General features: G+C 35.4%; 1 protein-coding gene and 1 pseudogene across 1 annotated transcript in view; one reads left to right on the top strand and one right to left on the bottom strand.

Annotated features, from left to right (window-relative positions):
- The window catches only part of LOC132171936 (cysteine-rich receptor-like protein kinase 10), a 99,495-nt gene that overhangs the window by 12,700 nt on the left and 67,343 nt on the right, over window positions 1-19,452 (bottom strand). The gene's annotated exons all lie outside the window — the stretch shown is intronic.
- On the top strand, window positions 4,288-17,799 carry LOC132170031 (cysteine-rich receptor-like protein kinase 26; annotated as a pseudogene).

The following is a 19,452-nucleotide window of genomic DNA, read 5'->3' as shown; positions in this document are numbered from 1 at the left end:
GAAATTGCAAACCCTCAGCATCTCTTAGCTGTTTCAACAATTGACTTTCAGACAATTCTTCAGGTTGCAATCTATGCTCCTCTGTACCATCGAACAAATCTCCTCTTTTGCGCCATGGATGCTCTTGAGGAAGCCACCGACGATGACACATGAAGCACACCTTATGCCCATACTTCAAATACCTGAACGATGTATCCTTATTACATACTGGACATGCAAGCTTTCCAATTGTAGACCACCCAGATAATTTTCCATATGCAGGAAAATCATTTATAGTCCATAGTAATGTCGCATGCAATTGAAATGTCTCTTTCTTTGATGCATCGTACACGCGTATGCCTTCATTCCATAAATCTTTCAAGTCATCAACCAATGGCCGCAAATATACATCAATATTCTTTCCAGGATCTGAAGGCCCTGGGATAATAAGGGGCAACATCAAATTTGGACTCTTCATACACATCCACGGAGGGAGATTGTACACCGTTAACATTACTGCCCATATGCTATATGTTGTACTCATATTACCATATGGGTTGAAACCATCACTTGCTAAGCCAAGCCGCACGTTGCGGGAATCACTTGCAAACCACTCATGTCTTTTATCAAACTCTTTCCATACAATAGAATCGGCGGGGTGTCTGAGAGTATTGCCATCATCTTCTCGACCTTCTTTGTGCCACCGCATTTCCTTGGCCATTTCTTTTGTCATAAACAACCGTTGTAACCTCGATTTTATTGGGAAATACCGTAAGACCTTTTGAGGAATATTACTTTTTCTGCCTTTGCCATCAATCCATCTTGAATTGTTGCACTTTGGGCATACCACTTTGTCTGCATGTTCTTTCCAAAAAAGCACACAACCATTCTTGCATGCGTGTATCTTATCGTAACCGAATCCCAAGTGTCGCCTAAACTGTATTGCTTCTCTATACGAGCGTGGCAATGTCTCTCCATCTGGGAGGGCCGTCTTTATCAAGTCAATCATCATATCAAACGCCTTGTTACTCATGTTGCAGAACGCCTTTATATGAAGCATCTTCAGTATAAAAGCAATTCGTGTAAATTTCTTGCAGCCTGGATAAAGTTCTCGTAAACCATCTTCCCAAAATTGGTAGAAGGAGCTTGTTTGTTCGTGATTATCAGTTGTGGGGCCCTGTGAAGTAGAGGATTCTCCGATGTTAGCATCAACAAATGTCCCCATACATACATCGTCTAACAATTCTTCAACTGCATCAACCTCCTCCATCATTTCACTTGTATGTGTGTGCATGTTTGTAGAAGTGTTTTCCCTAAAATGATCTTCCCCGTGAAATATCCATCTAGTGTATGTCGGAGTAAATCCATTCATATACAAGTGACCCTTCACCTCGCTAATATGAGAATAATATCGATTTGCACAATCACGGCATGGACACTTTGTCATATCACGTGAATCAACTGATTTAACTGCCATTCCCATGAATTCTTCCACACCTTTTTGAAATCGCTCTGAACATCGCGTACTTTCCCGCATCCAACTCCTATCCATATTGATGTCCCTATTAAAGGTTATTCGTTACGTACATGTACGCACACAAGGGAATTAGAAGATCAGATTCTTAAGAATTGAATTAATAGAATTAAATGGGAGGTCTGTTCTCAAATATTAAGAGAGGGAAAGTTTAAAAGGAGCATGAGTAATGAGAGAATTCTAGAAGTGGGTTACTAGTTTAGAACAAATATATACGAAATGATGCTAGCTCAATGCGATGTTACCTAACAAAATATTCTAGAAGTGGGTTACTAGTTTAGAACAAATTTCTATTTGTAATTTATTTACTAGTTTAGCTCAATGACAGTTTTACATTTTTTAGAGAAATGTTAGCGGTCAATAAGTTTTTGATATTTGGCTTATATTCTCTTACACACTCAAGAGATCAACCATTAGACTTATGTAGTCCACCATTGATTTATGTGGAGTCAACATAAGTCCACAAATATAATATTTGATTTGTAAGATTAAATTGACTAAATATGGGAAGAATGGCAATGCTAGGGCAACGAGGATGGGTTAGGTGTGAAAGAAACCCATCCATGTGGAGCTAGGGACAAGATGAAAAATTGATTTGGAAGTATTTGATTATTGTCGGGAAATGATTATGCGGAGATAGTACACATAACACAACGTAATTTTACCATTTTTAAAAACTCAAAAACACATGGGCCACTTTCGTATTTAACCCTAATTTTAAAGCCTAATATTAGCAATTACATGAGCAAAGTTCCAATAAACTTTACTTTACTTTAATCCATTAATCCATTAAACTTTACTTTAATCCATTAAACTTAACTAATCGGAATCAGAGCAAACTGCGATCGATCGCATGATCGATCGCAGTACCAGACACCCAATGTGAGGAACCTACTGATGCTGCGATCGATCCTGCGATCGATCGCAGTACCAGACACCCAATGTGAGGAACCTACTGATGCTGCGATCGATCGCAGGATCGATCGCAGTACCAGACACCCAATGTGAGGAACCTACTGATGCTGCGATCGATCGCAGGATCGATCGCAGTATCAGACACCCAATGTGAGGAACCTACTGATGCTGCGATCGATCGCAGGATCGATCGCAGGATCGGACACCCAATGTGAGGAACCTACTGATGCTGCGATCGATCGCAGGATCGATCGCAGGATCAGAAGCTGAAACTGAGAAACAGAGTACCCTGCGATCGATCGTAGGCCTGATGCGATCGATCGCAGATAGGCGTTTGCAGAACATCTTCCTGCTTCTGTGGACACAAATAGAGGACCTTATACACCAGACATAGAGGACCTTATACACAAATAGAGGACCTTATTTTTGAATTTTAATCGTATTGATTAGGGAAGAAAACAAGAAGAAGAAGAAGTTGTAATGCATATTAGGGCCATGATTTCTAAATGAAAGGTCATCTAACATATATGCAATAACCTTTATTTATACAAAAGATTAATTTCATAAAATTAATCAAAATCCAGTTCAATTATTTGATGTGTTTGAGAAGAGAAAAATAAATATATAATCAAAGGTCATCTAACAGATGTGTTTGAGAAGAGAAAAATTGCAAAGATTAATTTGATCCAATTCCATTTCCTCCGGTTTAGTTAACACTTTAGAAAAAAAAAAAAAAAAACATACTCATACGAAAAAGAAATCATGGGACTTAATCCAACATCAGCTAAGGACATAGAGTATGGTGTGCTCTTAAGAATTGTTGAGTCCTCTTCAAGCAAACAATTGCCTAAAATAGAATGCTTTCGTAGATCCCGCTTTTGAGCCTCTCTCTCCTATGCAATTCCGATAGTATCGTTTCTCCAAGAGCTACCACAAAGCTCTTGGACTCCTCATCTAAACCAGAATCATTGGCCATAATTCTATCCATTAACTTGCACCACCAACACTAAAACCTCTACCAGCAGCATAATCCACAAAGCTGTAAAGAGGTACCACACTCTCACCATACTTCTCAAAGCCATCCAATTCCTGCTTGGCCTTGGCCCTAAGCTCCTCTGCTACCTCCATTGCCTTTCATTTATTGGGTATTAGGGGCCTCTCACAATAGCTATGGACTGCAATCTGGATAGGAGATTGTAGCCACTAGCTACATCCCAAAACTCAATCGAACGCTTGTCATGATTCTTCTTAATTTCCCCAATATATAAAAGGGTGGAAAGTAATATCTTAAACTCAAATCTTTCAAAATAGGAAAAGCAAACCCTTTTTGTAATTTGCTCAGGTAACAGGAGGGGTGACCAAGATCCCTAGTGATAACTTCACATGCACACCATGGTGGCTCCCTGTTTGGCTTGTGATTCAAACCCTAGAGAGAGAGAGAGAGAGAGATAGAATCTTTCTATTGGGGAAAGATAAGAAAAAGATGATGTTGGGGCATGTCTAGTGTATAAGGATCAAAGCCACATAAAGACTGTTTGTGTAATGAGAAAAGGGGGGAATTGGACTCTCTCATGGTACATAAAGATTAAAGGGTCCTCTAATACCCAAGTAGTAACTTTGCTTTTTTCCTTTTGTGATTCTTTTGACTGCCTTCAAAATTCTCGTAGGGATATACAACTCTTTTAAGTTTCTTATTATTTTCGTCCATGAATATAAGTTTGTTAAGACGAATAATGTAAATCTTAGTATGTTTTATGAACTTATTTTATTCTTTATTTTCTACTTGTGATATGAAACATCAATTTGTCACAACATTCTATAAGTTGAGATAAACGAACCCACCTAATTTCTAAAAGGCAATGGAGGTAGCAGAGGAGCTTATACAAAAAAAAAAGCTTCATTTAAGTGATTTTTTTTTTAATTTTCTAAATGAAAGGTCATCTAACATATATGCCCAATAAATGAAAGGTCATCTAACATCCAATTTTTAAATGAAAGGTCATCTAACATTGATATAAGTTGGCCGCTTTAAAGTTTCTGCTTCATCTTTGTGAGTTGTAAAAGTTTATTAATATTATTTACTTAAGAAATACTAAAACTACACTCTCATCCCACCAAGTTGATATGACATTTCCATCGATCCTTAATTTTCGTTTCTTTGTTACCAAGGATTTATTGGTTGATGAACACTACCAAGTTAGCCTAAATGAAATGAAAATTGTATTTCTTAAGTAAATTATCAATAATTTTTTACATCAATGAATATCAATAATTTCAAATTTTAAGCACGAAATAACATCCAAGATCTCACAACATTTGTGCAAATTATCACAATCAACCAACCAACCACTATAAGTCCAATAGTCCACTATCTATCTTCCAATTAAATGTATATAGAGGTTCATGAGAAATGAAGCAATATAAGATGGTGTAAAAAGCAACAAGTAGACAATCAAACGTACCATCTAGAACCTCTATTAGAGTTTGAATTTACAAGCAATTTCATGAGAAATGAAGCAATATTGTGAAACTAATTCATTATTTACCCATTCTTGAGCTATTAGAGTTTGCATTTACAAGCAATTTCATGATAAATGAAGCAATATTGTGAAACTAATTCATTTGAGAATGGGTAAAGAAATATTGTGAAACTAATTCATTATTAACCCATTCTTGAGCTATTAGAGTGTGAATTTATAAGAATTGTGATAACTTTCTTTACCCATTCTTGCTCCTTTTCTTTACCCATTTCTTCAAATCACAATTCATGGATATTATTGAGTGATTGAGAGGCATTTAAGGTTTGCAAGGGTTTAGGAGAAACTCATACCTGAGAGAGCTACAAGAGAGTTGATGAACACTGGAGTGAGAGCTGGCAGTGAGAGAGGTGCGCCGGAAACAGCTGCCGGAGAGAGAGAAACTTGCGTGGAGTGAGTGAGAGAGAGAGAGAGCTCGAGAGAGAGGGAGGGAGAGAGTGAGAGTGAGCTCGAGAGAGTGAGAGAGTGAGATTGAGAGACAGCGTGAGAGTGAGAGTGAGAGTGAGAGACAGCTAGCGTGAGAGTGGGGAACTAAAAGTGGCGCGCGGGAGGTCTTCAGACAATAAACAGTGCCCAAAATTTTAGAACCCCCGCCACTTTCAGACAATTCTGAAATTCTTTTAGTTCAGCAAAATTTTAGACAGATACCACTTTTAGTTCAGCAAAATTTAGTTCACAAAAAAGCTATTGGTAAACTTTTTTGTGCAACTAAATATTTGGGGTATTTTATTTACAAAAAAAAAAAAGAAAAAAATATAAATAACTACAGTAGCCTGTCAAACTATCAAATTGTATCAAAAAGTCTACTTATTTTGTTATATTTTTATAATACCCCTATTCTTTTAACAAAGTAAAATCAAATGTACGGTTACTTTAATACGATATGAAGAAATTTGTAATTTAGGTAAACTACAATGATTAATTATTTATTATTTCTTCCAAAAAACATTTAATAAAAATAACACACGGATATCCTACGTGAATCAATTCTATTGCAATTTACAAGATGATGCAAAAGCAATCCCGAATAAAAAAAAAAAAAAAAAAGATTAAAAAATAATATTTAATAAAATAAAGAATATGGAGTTGGTATTAAAAAATTAGTAGCTAAAATATAGAATTGTGCTTTGACTAGGTAGAATACATCTTACTGCTGAAGATGCTCTTGAAAGTTCATTGTAGCAGTAATAGGAAAATCTTCTATTTTACAGTGTCTATTGGAGCAAGAAAAGTTAACAAAATAGCTAAATTTAACTAAAAAGCTAGTTTAAAAATACTACTGGAGATGCTCTAAATTTTAATATTTTTTAAAATGTGTGTGTGTGTGTTTTATTTTTTTGCTTTGGTTGTAATATAATATAAAATTAAGGTTTTAGTATTTTATATATTGAGATATTTTGTTATTGTTTTTAAATTTTTGTTAAAAAAAAAATAAAAAAATGGCCTGATACGTGGACAGTTGAATATTAGATTAGTGTTGGAGACAGATGCCCTGATTTGTCAATAAAGGGAAATTCAAAAAGAAAAGAAAAAATTGCACTAGAATTATAGAATGAGAGAAGTGAAAAAGAATAAAAAATGAAGTAAATAAATATGACACTAATTTGTATGTTTATTAGGATCGATCGGATCGGATGTTTGATAGATCAAAAATGAAGTAAATAAATTATAACACTAATAGGATATCCGTGCGATCAATCGAACTAATTCATTAGGATCGACCGGATGTTTGATCGATCATTTAATCATATCGCGATCAATCGAACTAATTCATTAGGATCGACCGGATGTTTGATCGATCATTTAATCATATCGCGATCAATCGAACTAATTCATTAGGATCGACCGGATGTTTGATCGATCATTTAATCATATCGCGATCAATCGAACTAATTCATTAGGATCGACCGGATGTTTGATCGATCATTTAATCATATCGCGATCAATCGAACTAATTCATTAGGATCGACCGGATGTTTGATCGATCATTTAATCATATCGCGATCAATCGAACTAATTCATTAGGATCGACCGGATGTTTGATCGATCATTTAATCATATCGCGATCAATCGAACTAATTCATTAGGATCGACCGGATGTTTGATCGATCATTTAATCATGTCAAGTTTTATTGATTGTATCCCGATCAATTTAAGTAATGCACTAATATAATAGAAAATGCTTAGAGTTCAATTAAATGTTCGATCGAACATTTAATTTGTTTGAATTTTGTTCGATTATTTGATGTTATCACGATCGATCTTACGAATGCACTAGGTTGGACCAATTGGATGTCTAATCAAACATTCAATTTCAATTGTTTCAAGTTTGATCTCACATTTGATCATATCATAATCGAAGTTGTTGTACATTATGCAATAAAAATTAAAAAAAATAATAATTGCATAAAATATAAATATATATATATATGTATGTATGTATGGTGATTCTGTGATTGCGATCGATCGCACATTGGGTGAGATCGATCGCAATCACAGAATCAAACACGCGGATCCTTGGCCAAGTGCGATCGATCGCACTAGGTGTGCGATCGATCGCAATCACAGAATCAAACACGCGGATCCTTGGCCAAGTGCGATCGATCGCACTAGGTGTGCGATCGATCGCACTCGGACAGCACACCACGTGACCTATTTTAGGTCACTTTCCCCCCACCCCCACAAAAATTTCCTTCTCCCCACTGCGCCGTACACCTCTCCAACGCTTGGTCCACGCACCTCCGGCACAACTAATTCGTCCACCATTGCCAATCACTTCTACCACACAACCACCACACGGTTGTCTTCTCCGGCAACCATACCAGGTACGTTTTCACCACCTCTAGTACTTTACACCCCATTCCCCATTCCCATCAACACCCCAACCACGAGCACCTTCACGAGATTTTTTTTTTTCTCATATTTCTGCAATTGTGGGTGTTCATCCACCCACATTGCTTTGTTGTGGTTGGGTTTGGATGTTTTTGCAGGGGGTTTTGAGCGAAGTTGTGTTGTTTTGCAATTTTGCCTATCTCTAGTGCACGCCAGGTGTTCGACAAAAGTCCCCAATCACGCTCATCATGCCAAGAACTCGAGCTTCGTCCTCCCGAGGGTCTGATACCCGAGCCACTTCTCCCCCGCCCACTTTTGAGGAACGGGAGCTGCTATTTGAGACCACTTTCGCCATTCGCGAAGACTTTGAAAATCTTGAGGGGACTCAATGGGCGGTCGCCGAGTTCAAGCGACGGGGGCTAAAGAAGCTTTTCAAGCCGGTCACCCCCACTGCTTACAGAAAATTGGTGATCGAGTTTTATGTCCACCTATATCATGACTGCAGGAACATAGCTGCCCTCTCTTCGAAAGTGCAAGGCAAAGCTATTGACATAACACGGGCCGACATTGCTGCTGCCCTTCAATGCAATGATGAGCAACCTCCAGAAGCCGCACAACTTGCTGACCAACCGGACAGCTTCTACGTGGCGGAAATTATTGACGACATGTGCGAAGGGATGTATGCCGATGCCCACCATAATGCCGCCAGCCGATCAAAGCTACCTCAACGGCTTTGGTTTGTGGACTCCGTATTACACCGTAATGCGTTTCCCTTGGGGCACAAAAGTCAGAGGCGGGATCAATTTCTTCAAGCACTCTACGCCTTCCATAAAGGTGCTTGGTACTCCATTCCCGACATAATTTGGAGGCAAATTTACAAATTTTGGAATGGGGTGCACGTTGGAGGAGCGGGGTCCACACATTCATGGGGGTTGCCTTTCCCATACTTAATCTCCTACATCCTCCGGAAGAAAGGCGTCAAGGGTACCGCAGCTGATGAACCAGTCACTACTACTCCCATATTTGGCATTCGCCAATGGAACAAGAGCCTCTCCCACATGCCCCAGGTAGCTCCAGCACCAGCAGCTGCTGCGGAAGAGTATGAGGCCGAGCCAATGGCCGAAGATGAACCAATAGTTGATTCAGAGGCAGCTGAGGAGGAGGCCCCGAGAATTTTTCGTGAAGCACGAAACCGCTCAGTTAGTGAAGAAATAGCGGGCCTTCGGAGAGAGTTGGCTGGCCAAAGAAAGGAGGCTCGGAAAAATTACGAATCAATGGACAAACGCCTAGGCGCCTTAGAAGAATTGATGCAGTCCATTGTCAACCGGTTGCCACCACCATCTGCAGGAGCATCATCTTCTAGACAACAGTAAGCAGGGACTATCGTCTGGCTGAAGACATTAAACTTAGCGCTCATGGGAGGCACCCCATAGTTTACCCTTTTTATTTTGTTTAGTATGTTTTAAGTTAATCTTTTTATTTGTCTTTAGTTTTGTTTCTTTTGACTTGCTTTTGTGTTTTCTTATGGGAATGACCCCGTATTTGCACATCATAGATGGTTTTTGAATTGCAAGGTATCAATATATTTTCACTTAAAACTGAGATGAATTATTTTACGGTTTAGATTTTATTTTGTTATATTTAACAGTGTAAAATCTTTCCATAAGGTATCAATATATTCATCATATAATATATATACACTATTAGATCTGTAAAATTTAATATGAATTATGAAATGAGAATTAACTCTTCAAATTAGTCCATATGTAACAACTAACCAAATGGCAAATATATACAATTTAAAATCTTTCTTTAGGAGGATGGAATCGACGGTGCATATTGTGTCACTTTATTTCAAAATTTTAAATAATGCAGTGATATATATATACACAATTTTAGTAGATGTTATTGGGCAGCAATAAAATATATATATATATTTGAGCTTTTCTGCATGGGTGCGGTCGATTGCAATAACAGAAAGTTGGAATCAAACTTTCTGTTACTGCGATCGATCGCACCTTGTGTGCGACCGATCGCAATAACAGAAAGTTTGATTCCAACTTTCTGTTACTGCGATCGATCGCACACAATGTGCGATCGATCGCAGTAACAGAAAGTTTGATTCCAACTTTCTGTTGTTGCGATCGGTCGCACCATGGTTACGATCGATCGCAGTAATCGAATATTGGATTTCAACATTCTGTTACTGCGATCGATCGCACATTGTGTGCGATCGATCGCAATAACAGATGGATTATTTTTTTTTATTTTACTACGGACTCTTTAGGGTCGACAAAAGTCGACCCTAATACATAACCATTAGGGTCGACTTTTAGAGTCGACCCTAATGATGTATCTTCAGCGTCCACTTAGAGTGGACGCTATTAGTCATCTATTTTAATTTTTTTAACTTTTTTTTTATTTTACTACGGACTCTTTAGGGTCGACTTTTGTCGACCCTAATAAATACGCATTAGGGTCGACTATAAGAGTCGACCCTAATGATGTATGTTCAGCGTCCACTTAGAGTGGACGCTATTAGTCGTCTATTTTAATTTTTTTAACTTTTTTTTATTTTACTACGGACTCTTTAGGGTCGACTTTTGTCGACCCTAATACATACACATTAGGGTCGACTCTTAGAGTCGACCCTAATGATGTATCTTCAGCGTCCACTTATAGTGGACGCTATTAGTCATCTATTTTAATTTTTTTAACTTTTTTTTATTTTACTACGGACTCGTTAGGGTCGACTTTTGTCGACCCTAATAAATACGCATTAGGGTCGACTATAAGAGTCGACCCTAATGATGTATGTTCAGCGTCCACTTAGAGTGGACGCTATTAGTCGTCTATTTTAATTTTTTTAACTTTTTTTATTTTACTACGGACTCTTTAGGGTCGACTTTTGTCGACCCTAATACATACACATTAGGGTCGACTCTTAGAGTCGACCCTAATGATGTATCTTCAGCGTCCACTTATAGTGGACGCTATTAGTCATCTATTTTAATTTTTTTAACTTTTTTTTATTTTACTACGGACTCTTTAGGGTCGACTTTTGTCGACCCTAATACATACACATTAGGGTCGACTCTAAAAGTCGACCCTAATGATGTATCTTCAGCGTCCACTTAGAGTGGACGCTATTAGTCATCTATTTTAATTTTTTTAACTTTTTTTTATTTTACTACGGACTCTTTAGGGTCGACTTTTGTCGACCCTAATAAATATACATTAGGGTCGACTCTTAGAGTCGACCCTAATGATGTATCTTCAGCGTCCACTCTAAGTGGACGCTATTAGTCATTTATTTTAATTTTTTTAACTTTTTTTTATTTTACTACGGACTCTTTAGGGTCGACTTTTGTCGACCCTAATACATACACATTAGGGTCGACTCTTAGAGTCGACCCTAATGATGTATCTTCAGCGTCCACTTAGAGTGGACGCTATTAGTCATCTATTTTAATTTTTTTAACTTTTTTTATTTTACTACGGACTCTTTAGGGTCGACTTTTGTCGACCCTAATACATAAGCATTAGGGTCGACTTTTAGAGTCGACCCTATTGAACTTTTTTTGTGATTTTTTTTTGTTTTTTTTTTTTTTTCCCAGCTTATAGCGTCCACTTAAGTGGACGCTATTTATTAATTATTAGGGTCGACTATTATGGACCCTAAAAGTTTTTTTTTTGCCGCTTAAATTTTTCCCGCCCCTCGGATAATTCCCGCGCGTGTATTAGGGTCGACTTATTAGCGTCCACTATAAAGTGGACGCTAATAGTGCAATTTTCGACCCATTATTAGCGTCGGCTATTAGGTGGACGCTAATACTGAACTATTAGGGACGACTTTCAAAGTCGCCCCTAATAGTTCAGTATTAGGGGCGACTTTTTAGTCGCCCCTAATAAGTCGCCCCTAATGAACAACTTTCTTGTAGTGTAGTCTAAGTTAATAAAATGCTATCAATGACATTAAAAATTTAATATGCGTTTTAAATGTTCATAGACACTTGACATTATTTTAATGGGTTGGAATATATTTCCTCCGGATTGGTTTAGAGAAAATTTTTATAAAAATTTTTGTAGACTATGTTTATAGAAATTTTTTTTTGTTCTCTCGATAAAATGACACATTTTTAATATGTAGCATATTCTAAGCGTTTTGATGCCTAAAAACGCATAAATTACGTAATTTAAAAATTTAAAATTTTAAAGAAATTATAGAAGATCCTGACCCAATTATTTCAGCATCTTCGCTGCTGCAAGGCTTACCAATTTATTTTAATAATACACAAATTTATTATTTTGTTCAGTAATATGCATTATACTGTTCAATAGAGAAAATAATAATCAACCCATTCGTTTATAAGAAAATTAATAACACTTTTAGGAACAAACTCTTCATCGATCGCCAATAATCCAACTCTTTGAGTGAGAAAATTTCAACTCCTCCTCGCTAATAGTACTGTACGTACTGTTAATCTTCGGAACAAGTTGTTGCTAATTAATAATAATGTACCAATTAATACTATAGAGAACATATTCTCAACCAGCTAGTCAAAATAATTTTTGGGTTATTTGGCTAGTCACAATTCTAAAATAGAATCAAAATGAACTGCATCTAGCTTAGCAAATTGGAGAAATATTCGGTGATTGAGCTCCGTTAACTCAACAAATTAATGTATAATTTTTTTTTTTTTTTAAAAAAAAAAGAAAAATCTAACGTTTTCTCTCTTTCAAAGAAGAATAATTTTACTTTGAAAAATAATATTTAAATAGAATAGCAAAAATAGATAGCTAAAATAGAGAGCCTTATTTGAGCAACTTTTTTTTAAAAAAAATAAGTTGCTCAAATAAATAAATAAATGTAATTTTTTTTTTTTTAACTACAATAAAGAATAAATTTGTTGAGCCACGATAGTGACCATCTAAATTCATCCTACTAAACACTTTTAGTGACGAAAATACTTCATTATTAATGATGATACCAAAATATACGCTACATGTATTCTTGTGCTATTTCGTATTAATTACTAAATATATTCGCATACTGCATATATACATACGCATAGAAAATCTGGAAATGGATTGAATTAGCATTAATAATTTAATACACAATTACAAAAAAACAGACTAGCTAGCTCGCACACAAAGGGAAAGGAAGGCCGGGTCTACTGACATAAATTTTGCTACGTGGGTTGATGCCTATTTAACTGAGGAATGCTTCACTGCATTCTACAAACCATCTCGATCCCCACCATCTCTTCACTTTAGAATCTTGATTTTTTTTTAAATAAATAAAGAGATCGAGACAAGATGGTGGGGAGATGGTTGGTAGAATGTAAAAAAGCATTCCTCCTATTTAACTAGACCTTCATCCTTAGGTGGGATTTCATTGAGGGAGTCTTAAAGGTTGTTGGGTACATAATTTTTAAATTGATATTTAAATACATGAATATTCTACCATATGTAGTAGGTATTTTAATGAATGTGAAAGAAACAATTAAGAATGCATGTTTGGTGCACGCACGAAGACAGTAACCCATGGACTTCGGGGCTTAAATTTAGGCATCGTGGCTTGTCCTCTATCGCTTTTGTCTCAATCAAATTAACTGCGTGCATGCATGACGAGAAATCATATCGTTATTTAAAGCATGGATGAAAAACCCTGGTCCTCAGTCAATATAGAAATATTTTTAAGTATCTAAAGTTGGTAATTTCTTCTTTTAGATAATGATAAATAATAAAAATTATTCTCTTAATTATTTTTAGACAGTAAATGAGTGAATTTATTATTGAAGTTATGTGAGACTTAATGAATTCAAAAATTTAATAATAAATTTATTAAATAAATAAATAAAAAATAATTGAGATAATGATAAACAAACAATTTGTTAGGTTTACCTGCTTTAAGATAGAACTCACATATTTAAAACCTACTAATATTTTTTGGAGCTAAAATAGAGCAGGTAATTAGAAAAGGTTGAATGTTTGAATTCAACATTAGATTTTTGCAAGATCATTGACTTTAGAGGCTTCAAAAATTACACAAACGGTCCAACACAAGCCTACGTCACCGCTCCGCCGGAGAAGACCCTGATAAAGTCAACGCCATTGCACTTTGTAGAGGAGACATCTCTACGGAAGAATGCCGAAGTTGTGTCAACAAGTCAAGTCACGATCTCTTACAGTATTGTCCCAACCAGAAGGAGGCAATCATATGGTACACAACATGTATGGTGAGATATTCGAACAAACTCATATTTGGTGTTATGGAAGATAGCCCTTTATCTGCCTATTACAACACAAAGAACGTGTCCGACGTAGAAGGGTTCAACAAGGTGCTAAAACCCTTATTAGATAGGCTAAGAATCCGCGCTGCATCAGGAAGCTCTACTCTCAAGTTTGCTGTGGGAAGCGCCGCTGCCCCAGATTTTGAAACAATACATGCACTTTTGATGTGCACTCCTGATTTGGACGAGCTGGAATGCAGCAACTGCCTGAGGAAGGCTGCGGAGTATATTCCACGATGTTGTGATGGAAAGCAGGGAGGGAGATATATAGCACCCAGCTGTGATTTAAGGTACGAGGTATATATACAGTTTCTATGACCCTCAGCTGAGACGACATCTTCAGAAGGTATAGTACTATTCATGCTTCACGCCTTAGGTAGATAGTAAAATAGGTAGATTCATTGTTCTTCTTTTTTTTTTTTTTTTTTTTTTTTTGCACAGGGTTAATTATTTTCATATATAGGAAAACACATGCATCAAGGAGTTGGATCAATGTTTCAAAACACTTTTACAAGATTATGGATATCTCTTATATATGTTCACGAGGTGTTTGATCATATATGTCATTGATCATATACACCAAAATTGCTTATGGCCTATACTATTTAGCCTATACTATAGTATAGGCCATAGGCCAATTTGATTATACTATACACCAAAATGGCCTATACTATTTAGCCCTATTTGGTTATCTGTTAGCTTAATCTAAAGTCCTAAGTCAACTCAATGCGTTCGGGTCAAATAAGTATGCCATATCAACTATTCACTCTTGTTATCACTATGTGTATTTTCTAACATCCTCTTCCATTGCTACTGTTTGTTAGATTATTGATTAAATGATTAAATTTATCATTTTTTATTAATTCTAATTTTTAAAAATAAGTAGTGATTTAACATAGTATCAAAACAAAGGTTTTGAATTCGAATCTTGTCTCTGTAATTCACTTCCCATTTTAATTAAACATTTTATGTGTTAGACTTCACTTATTAATTCAGATAACTTCTTCCCTGTATCCATCGGAAGAAATGTTGTAATAAAAGCAGAGTTGTGGTGTTTGCAGGAAAGGAACGTCACTCATCTAAAACTGCCGTCATTATTGATGTGCCTACTGTTGTTCCTGTTTTACTAATCATTTGTATCTACACCTTCTATTTAAGAATGAGAAAGCCAAGGGAGAAAGATGAACGTAAGTCAGAAATTGGTCTATCTTTCCTTGTTGCTAACCATTTCATTTCTATAAGTAAGAAAAAATGCATGCCACATGCATTCAGACAATTTGTGTTGCAGTTGATGTATATGCTAGTACTTTACGTACTAAGGGATACTTGTGTAAATTAGAAAGAAAAAAAAAAAAAAAAAAAAAAGACAGAAAAAAAGGGATACTTGTGTAAATAAGTAATTGCATATTTAGGGTTAATTTTTGTCTTTTAGAATATGACATAATTTGGGATTGTCTATTACTTTAAAATAAAATAGCTACCATGCATTTAGTAGACATTCAATCAGGTTTTTTTTTTTTTTTTTTCCTTTAGAAATTATGGAACTAATTGTAAAGATATGAGTTTTCTTTGTGATCACTTCTCAAACAAAAACGAACAGTATTACATTAGAAGACAATTTTTGTAGCATTTGCAGTTTGGAAGAAAGGATTTCAAAAGTCATTTCTGTCGAGCCCGTTGTTGATGTACAATATTGTATGAACAAATCAAATAGCAATTGCATTACTCTTTCTTGGGCAATTAATGCACAAATCCAATTCAGATGTATTGACTTGCTCATATGAAGCAGTGGATGAAATGAGTAGTGCTGAATCATTGCAAATCGAGTTCAACATGATTAAATTTGCTACGGAGAACTTTTCTATTGCAAATAAGCTTGGAGAAGGTGGATTTTGTGTTGTTTACAAGGCAATGTGACGTTATGAATGGAAGAGCATATCATCTTTAATAAAATGTTAAGCCTAACATTATGAATTCGTGAGAGTTACATATGATATAACATGAGATATTAGATTTTTTCAGGGTAGATTTACAAATGGACAAGAAATAGCTGTGAAAAGATTATTTAGCAGATCAGGGCAAGGAGATCGAGAATTTATGAATGAAGTCCAATTAGTGGTTAGGCTTCAGCACCGAAATCTGGTAAAGCTATTAGGGTTCTGCTTGAAAGGAAATGAGAGGCTTTTGGTCTATGAGTTTGTACCTAATGCAAGCCTTGATCACTTCATGTTTGGTATGGTTGCACTTCTACTTCAATATTAAATTTTATTCACAATAATTTCTTTCTAATTGAAGCATCTAGCCTTCAATATATACATATATGCATGCTTAATAAAAAAGCATGCTTGCTTGAATTTGTAGATCCAATCAAGCGTGCCCAATTGAATTGGGATATGCGGTACAAAATTATAGAGGGAATTGCTCGAGGGCTTCTTTATCTTCATGAAGATTCTCAATTTCGTATTATTCATCGGGATCTCAAAGCTAGCAATATTCTGTTGGATGCAAATATGAATCCTAAGATTTCCGATTTTGGCACAGCAAGATTGCTAGATCAAACTCAAGACAAAACAAAGAAAATTATTAGAACCTAGTAAGTATATTAACATTGGTTAAAGGTAATAGCCAGAATACACAACACTTTTATCCCCTTTTGCATATGTGACACTGCTAAGCAGTCTTTTGTTAAAAGAATAATATTAAATACTACACCCTCATTCTACTATGTTGATATGACAGTGATCCAAGAGTTTATGTGCTTTGTTATATCAACTCAATGGAATATGGGTATAGTATGTAGCATTACTCTTGTTAAAAAATATATATATCGATCTACTGGGTGACTGATGGTGCCACATTAGGAAAGTGAGATAGAAGTTGAATAAAAGTGTAGTGTATATAGATTACTCATAAAGTAATACTATGAGTTATTTGTGTCTTAGAAACAATATGGAAAAAATCCTAAGAATTCAATGAATTTTAGCACATGAAAAAGCTATGATAGAATTTTAATTAAACTAATATTATTGATGTCCCCATGCAGTGGATACATGACTCCGGAATATGCAATGCGTGGATACTTTTCAGTAAAGTCTGATGTATTTAGTTTTGGGGTTTTAGTTATGGAGATAATAAGTGGGCAAAAAAATAGTTATATCGCTAAAGGAGAAAATATAGAAGGCCTTCTAAGCTATGTAAGTGCAATTATCTTTGTCTGCATTTATTTTTGGCTTCAAACTGTGGCTAGTGATGTAGATGATATTGTCATAGTCTTTTCTTTTCAAATGATATTGCCGAAGTAAAAGAGTAGTCTCTCCTATATAATGTCTAGTCATTTAAATTATCTTTGCAGGCATGGAAACATTGGAGGGAGGGGACAGTTTCAAATCTTGTAGATCCTACAATGAGCTCCAATTCAACAGCTGAAATAATGAAATGCATCCACATTGGGTTACTATGTGTTCAAGAAAATGTTGCTGAGAGACCAACAATTGCTTCAGTCGTTCTCATGCTTAGTAGCTACTCTATCACTCTATCAGTCCCAACAAAACCTGCATTTCTCATGTACAGTAGCACTAGACCAGACATGTCATCCCAATCACAAAATAGCTTAGAGGTTATAGAGTCTGAGTCAAATCCATGCAGTATTAGCTCTGTCCCAGCCTTGATAAATGAGGCTTCAATTATTGAGATATATGCTTGCTAGCATTTGATGGAAGAAACGTTTTACAATTTTTGTTTTGAAATAAAAAATACTACCTAATCTTGTTTGTTTGTTTGTTTTTTTTTTTTTTTCAAGAGTTCTATTTTGAAGATGATAAAATATACCGATTTATGAATGATATTGTGTTATTTTCCTTCTTCATAGCCACGTTTCATTAATTTAAATAGGAAATTCTTTATATATTTTTCTTAGCTCTTCTCTCTCTCTCTCTCTCTCTCTCTCTTTGTTGTACCCACCATTCCACACCAAAACCGTCCCTCTCAAACCTCACTAGTCACCCTATCAATCTAGTTTGCTTTGAGTGCACATGTTAGTGTCAAGTCTTACATTGAAGAAAAAATAAACAAATTAAAGTGAGTAGTTAATATACATAACTGGAACCAAACTCGATCATTACCTTAAGCTTTTGGGTTAGAGTGATATCTAAACATGTTTACTAATGTGCTCTTGATGGACTATTCCTTAAGCAATTCTTTCTACAACAAATTGGTATTAGAGCTTATGGACATAATAGTTTTAACTTTTGGCACATCAAGATGCATGCTTTGTGATGATAACAAGGCTTAGTGAATATTTTGGATGTTGATGTGCCATCACCAAAGGAAGAAATTACAAACTTGAAGAAAAAGCCCATAATGCGATTTAATTTGTTGTCTCTTTCAGATGGAGTCTTAAAAAAAGTCATCGATAAAGGAACTGTCACTAGTCTTTGGAGGAAGTATGAAAGTTTGTACATAAAGAAGTCACTATCGCTAGTGTCTTTAAATCAATGATTATATATATACCCACAAGATGAAGGAATGTCTACATGCCTCTTTGTCATCATCTTGATAAATTTAATAAAATTATTTTTTATTTGAAAAATATTAATATTAAAGTTGATGACGAGGATAAAACATATTACATCATTATTAATTGGGAAAAGTCCACATAACCCCCTCAAATTACCACTCAATTGACAATGTCCTCCCCAAACTTTCAATTGTGACAATGTCCCCCTCAAACTACCAAAAATTATTAATGTTCCCCCAATGATGAAATTACCCTTAAAAAAAATTTACTTGAACCTTTTCTCATGTCAAAAACTCAAGCTTTACTTGAACGTAACATATTCTAAAAAGTTTATCTTTTGGAGAAATTTCAGTTGCCCCCTCTAACTTATCAAACATTTTTTAATGTCTCACTCATAAACTTTAAAAATTTGTAATGTGGGGAATTTGATTTTTTTTAACCCCTTTAAATCACGCTGCCTTAGGATTTAATTTTTCATTAACTTAAATGACTAGCATATAAAATGTCCATTCTACTCCAATAAATTTTTTAAAATATTTAATTAACTCAATTGATAAAATCTTAACAATAATTATTATCAATTTACAAAAAATCAAAGTCACCAAATTTAATTTATATAATGAATTGATACATTAATTGAACAGCAAGTGAATTCTTCGAAAAATAATGAATCAAGTTTTAACATATATATTATCTTCGGAAAATACTGTGTTGGAGCTAGTCTCCTGAGACATACTTCTTCTCTGCATAGTATTTCTTCTCACTCTCAGCCTTCTTTGCATTGCGTTCCTGCATTGAAAATAAACAGCATTTCTTTTGATAAGTGAAACTGTGAAAGCAAAA

Source organism: Corylus avellana, chromosome 1, assembly GCF_965113065.1.
Source record: "Corylus avellana chromosome 1, dhCorAvel1.hap1.2, whole genome shotgun sequence".
Classification (NCBI taxonomy): domain Eukaryota; kingdom Viridiplantae; phylum Streptophyta; class Magnoliopsida; order Fagales; family Betulaceae; genus Corylus; species Corylus avellana.
This window is presented reverse-complemented; position numbering and strand designations above follow the sequence as displayed.